The sequence below is a fragment of the Selaginella moellendorffii genome, unplaced genomic scaffold, assembly GCF_000143415.4.
Source record: "Selaginella moellendorffii unplaced genomic scaffold, v1.0 SELMOscaffold_63, whole genome shotgun sequence".
Classification (NCBI taxonomy): domain Eukaryota; kingdom Viridiplantae; phylum Streptophyta; class Lycopodiopsida; order Selaginellales; family Selaginellaceae; genus Selaginella; species Selaginella moellendorffii.
In genome coordinates, this window is record NW_003314324.1 from 1,123,422 (window position 1) to 1,129,421 (window position 6,000).

Below are 6,000 nucleotides of genomic sequence, written 5' to 3' on the forward strand. Positions count from 1 at the left end.
AATGATTTTGAATCTCTATATGCTTTGTCCACCCATGAATCACGATGGCAATGCAGCTTCTGCTATCTGTAAAAAGTGGAGTGGCATCCTTTTGCTCATGTCCAAGTTCCTGTAGCATAAGCCTTAGCCATACTATCTCCTATGTTGCTGCTGAAGCTGCTACATACTCTGCTTCTGCACTGGAAAGAGCCACCACACTTTGTTTTTTACTCAGCTAGTTCACTGCTTCCCCAGAAAGTAAACATCATACTCCAGATGTTGATTGCCTAGTATCCACATCGCCTGCCTAATCTGCATCCAAGTATGCAACGAGTTTGAGTGTAGAGCTAAACCAAACTGCTTAGTCCCTTTGAGATATCTCAATACTCATTTGGCTGCCTTCATGTGTTTCTCTGCCGGACAAGAGGTGTAGCGATTGAGTACTCCAACTGCAAAAGCAATGTCAAGCCATGTGCAAGTGGAGATGTATAAAAGGCTGCCAACAAGTTTCTAGTATGGTCTAATATCTTGAAGTACCTCAAGCACAAAAGATTGAGAGTTTTGTACTAAAGACTATTGGTGTTGGAGCCGACTTGCACTCTGTTATGCTGTGTTCATGAAGTATCTTATCAACTTGTGCACACTGTGTGATTGCAATGCAGAAATGATTTGGGCTTTGATGAACTTCCTTACCAAGGATTTTTTGGACCTTCCCAAGATCTGTCATCCTATACCACTACATCAAAATTTGCTTAACCTTTTTAAGGTACTCTTCTCCATTGCTAACAGGTAAACAATCATTGACATACACTGCTATGACCAAAAAATCTATTCCTTCTTGCTTCTAATAAAGGTTTCCATATGAGTTGAGCTTTTGGAAACCTTCTCCTGCAAGAAATTATCCAAGCACTTATACCACTCCTTTGATGCCTATTTTAGCCCATAGATGGATTTTCTTAGCTCCCAAACAAAGTCAAGACTTGTTTCAAAACCTTCTAGTTTATGCATGAAGATCTCCTTGTTCAAAGTGGCATTTAGAAAAGCTATCTTGATGTTTATATGATGAACATGTAAACCAAACTTAGCAGCAAAAGCTTTTAGTGTCCTCAAACTTGTCACCTTCACTGTAGTGCATGTGGTTTTCATTTTTTATCTTATGATGATTTATTATAGGATAACTATGAAGTGGAACTTAAACTTTTCATATATCACATATCACATGCCACATGCCACATATTATATATTGAAGGATAACAAAGTAGAACCAAAATTTCAAAGCCTTAAGCCATTAAATGAAGGAACAAAACCAAAATCCCAAGCATAAAGCTTAGAAGCAAAAGTACTGAAGTATGCATTGACTCTTGAATGTAAAGCTTAAGGAGTGAAGGGACAAGAGTATGGAGTGATTTAGAACAATCCTAGAGCATCTAACATCCTAATATTAAGATTAGCATGCAATATGGAGCTAAATAGAGTTTGGCATTATTTCAACATACCGATGGCTTAACACAAGGATATGGTACTCCACTAGCTAGCATAGTGTGGAACTTCAACTTAGACTTAAGCCAAATATAGAACAAGGACAAATATGAAATAATAGCTAGACTATATCTCAGATTGGTTAGCTATACCCAACCTACCCACCATCCCTACTATACATTTAGAACCCTCCATAGCCCCCCTCCCCCCTTGAGGAATGCACACTTTGGGCTTGTACTTTTAGCTAAGCCCATAGGCCTGACTACTAATCCCACTATCCTTTAGGACTTCCTCACCATATGACTGTATCCTTAGTCACTACACCAGAGGATTGCTCCTTTTCTATTCCACAATCTAGGATTTTAAGACAACATTTCAGAACACTATAGCCCTACATGAGCACCCCACCTTCCACCTTTAGGTGCTCTAGCCATGGGCTAGAGCGAGGTTTCGTTGAGCCACACCAGGTATCTAAGTAGGTAATGCCACCCATGTTTGGACTAGGAACATCGACCATTTGATCTCCCAAAGGAACTAGAGCTAGCTCTTGAACACTTCACCAAGCTACCCCACTGTCGCGCATGTGACTTCGGGTATCGAAAGATACTTGTCGGCTAGTACTTACGGACTCTCTCTCCTTACTGCCACGACGGCAGGAGGTCAGTACTGCTGGTTCCCTTTATGGTCTCCGCCCAAGCTAGTTGAGAAACTGGTCAGCACATGTGCACTTAGATCGGAAGGGCACTAAGGAAGGAAATCCTAAGTTGTCATTAAGTCAAGCATACTTGACACGGTGATGAGAAACTCATGATGTTGACTTGCACTTGCTAGTGTTGGGAACCCCCGCGATATTGAGACTAGTCCCTCAATATTCGCTAGATGATAGCTTACCGTGTTTGCCAAACACCCTCGCTATCACGCCCTTTGTGTTAGTCTCGTTTCGGTCCCAAATGCTATTTATGGAAAGTGTCTAGATTCGCTCATTTGGCATATCTACGGAATGTTGAGGTCGGCCTGAACACAATGGTGTTCGTCCCATGTCCAAATTCGCAATCTAAGGCCATTCCATATTTAGTAAGTTTTGAGCTTGTCCCAGAGACTAACTCCTGGTACTAAGGGTGGCTTGGGGTGAAAGCCCAAAGCGTGTGTCCCTCAAGGGGGGGGGGCTGTGGGGGGTTCCAAATGTATAGTAGGGATAGTGGTTGGAATGCATGTCCGACCACCTGAGACATTAGTTTGGCTCCCGCTGGGCTGTGTCGCTCCTTGTTCTGCGTCCGGCTTGGGTCTAAGCCCAAGCTCCACGCTGCTCTAGTCGGTGGAGTACCCTCCTTCTCGCGTTAGGCCACCGGTATGCCAAAATTGTGCCAGACTCCGTCTGACACCATTTTGCGTGCAGGTGCTGGATACGGGGAGCTGGTGCTCGTGGGATTGTACCGGACCCTCGTTTCGTAGCGCAACGGGCTTGGAGTTCGGCTCCAAATTCAGGTGCGCTACACCCACTGGTAAGTCTGTATTCACTCTAGCCTTGGACTCCTTAATGGATATATCATCACCCAACACGTGGGCATAACCTTCCCTGGGTCACACTGGCCTTTCTTGGCCAAACTAGTTCCACTAAGATCTAACCCCCACACTCTCCCTACTATACTTTTGGAACCCTCTATAGCCCCCCTACCACCCGGGGGACAATTACTTTGGGAAGGCCCAAGGCCCTAGGAAGGGCAAGGACCAATGAGCTGTAAGGTACTTGAATTTCCTTGGGTGGCCCCTCCAACACCATTCGAGTCCATGCTCACTCCCACCCAAGGCCCCTCAACCCTAGTCTTAACCTCAAGTCAATTTGGAAGCACTACTGAAGAGTTCCTTCAAGATTAGTTCCTAAACCTCACTATCCCTACTATATTTTTGGAACCCCCTATAGCCCCCCCCGGGAGACATACACTTTGGGCTTTCACTCCACAACTTGTATTAGTATTCAGACTCAATCTTAGACTTGATCTCGGACCCGACCTTGAACTTAGTCTTAGACTTGGTCTCGAACCTAATTTCAGATATCAGATTCAGTCTCAATCTCGGTCTTAGACTCGGTCTTGGACTTGGTCTTGAACTCGGTCTTAGAGTCAATCTCAAACTCAATTTCGGACTCGGTCTCGAACTTGGTCTCAAAGTCAGTCTTGGACTTGATCTTGAACTTAGTCTCACCAATAACCTCCTTATCATTTTGGTTATGCTTTCGGGGATGCTTTAGCATTGGGGAGTTGGTTCCTTATAGTTCCTTATTTGGTTTAAAAGAGCGTGATAGTTTAAATAACTCTAACTACCTGTTTATAATAATCTATCTAAACCTTACCGACGGGTTTGGTTTCTTTGCTCATGAGGGTTGGGACCTCTAACTTCTCACTATGTCCCTGTAGGGGTATATCACACTTTTGTAAGCTAGTGTAAGCAACCAAAGGGAACAATTCGAGAGATAATCTATGAGGTTCAAATATAAAGGGAAAGGGCCCATGAATAAGAGTGCACCCCCTTTTCCAATCGGTTAAGGGTCTTGGGATATTTGGGGTTAAGCGTCCTTGCTGGGCTGGGTGACCTCCCAGGAACTCAAAGTTCATGAGTTTACATTTGGTATCAAAAGGGTCTCGAGTCCGACTCTATTGGTTGGCTAAAAGAATCACACCACATATTGATTGACATTTGGTTGGTTCAATTTGCTCCCGCTAAGCTTGACCCAAGGGGTAGGGTGTCAAGAGAGTAGGGCTCTTGAGAGAGTTGTGGCTCTTAGCTTCTATTCACGAGGGCATGAACTTGTAGGGAAGTGTGGTGGATTGTAAACAACTAAAGGGAACCACTTGAGAGACGATCTATGGAGTTCAAATATAGAGGAAAAGGGCCCATGAATAAAAGTGCACCCTCTTTTCCAATTAGTTCAGGGTCTTGGGATATTTGAGGTTAAGTGTCCTTGGGTTTAAATCGTATTGGGCTAGGTGACCTCTTGGGAACTCCAAATTCATGAGTTTACAGCTAGATGCCACATAGAGCAGCAAGGGTGGTTAACTTCGTTAGTTATTTCCTTGTCAGTGATAGTTAGAAGGTGTCTAAATTATAGTGCATTTACGTTAAACAGAGAGGTTACTTTAACTCATTTAAGTTAGCACATTTTTCACAAAATGTGAACATCATGAATTTTTTTTGGAGTTGTTTCCTTGGCAGGGTTATAAACTAAAGTATGCATTGACAAAGACGTCAATCTTCCCTAAGGGGGGGGAGAGTGTCATAAATATGACTGTGGGTATCAAAAGTTATTTGTCAGTTAGTCCTTTTAAATATTCTTTCTTTACTACCATAAGAGCAAGAGGTCGATATTGCTAGATCTTTTATTAGTCTCCAATATTGCAAGGGTTCCCAACATTAGCAAGTGCAAGCCAACATATAAAGTTTTCATACTGGGCTAAGTATACTCAGCAAGAAAAACATAAAAGTTTCTACTTTATATTTATTCATCATAAGTACATATATGATGATCAATTTCTTAACTAGCTTGGGTGAGCTTGGTCCCTCAATATTTGCCAAATAATAGCTTACTATATTTGCTAAACACCCTTGCTATCATATATCTTATATTAATTCCATTCAATACCAATTGCTATTTATAGAAAGTGTCTAGATTTACTAATTTATCATATTTATGGAATGCAGAAATTATCCTAAACAAAATGATGTTGGTCCCATATCTAAATTTAGTGCCATTCTATATTTAGTAAGTTTTAAGTTAGTCCCAAAGATTAATTACTAAAGTTTGACCTAGTGGCAGTGTTGGCGAATACGACCATGAACAGAAAGGGGCTTAGTGGGGACTAAAAAAGGGATATTGGGGAAGGTTATTCCCCATGTTTATAAGCATCCTAAGGATGCTAAGGAGTGGATCTAGGATTATCACTCATGGATAGATGGCCCAGTCTTTGAGAGACGGGACTGTGATGTAGGTGGTGTTTGTAGTGCATGTGGTTTTTACCCTTTATCCTATGGTGATTTACCATAGGATAACACCACAAAGCAGAACCTAAACCCTCTTTGTGCCACATGATAGATGCCACGTGTCACATGCCATGTGTCCAAAGGACAGTGGTGTGGAACCCGAGGTTCAGGGCCTTGGGCCACTGAACGAAGGAACGGTGCCAACCTCCCAAGCATGGAGCCAAGGAGTGATGGAACTGAACCATGGAGCAACTCCCGAGCATATAGCCCAAGGAGCGAAGGGACAGGAGCCCGAAGTGACTTGGAACAGTCCTGGAGCAATCAGCATCCTAATGCTAGGACCAGCACGCAAAACGAAGCCAAATGGAGTCTGGCGCTATTTCGGCATACTGGTGGCCTAACATGAGGACATGGGTACTCCACCAACTAGCATGGAATGGAATTTGAACTTAGACCCAAGCCGAATGCAAAACAAGGACAGGCACGCAAGCGGGAACTAAACTATGCCTCAGGTTGGTCGGCCATGCCCGACCTACCCACTATCCCTACTATACATATCCCTACTAT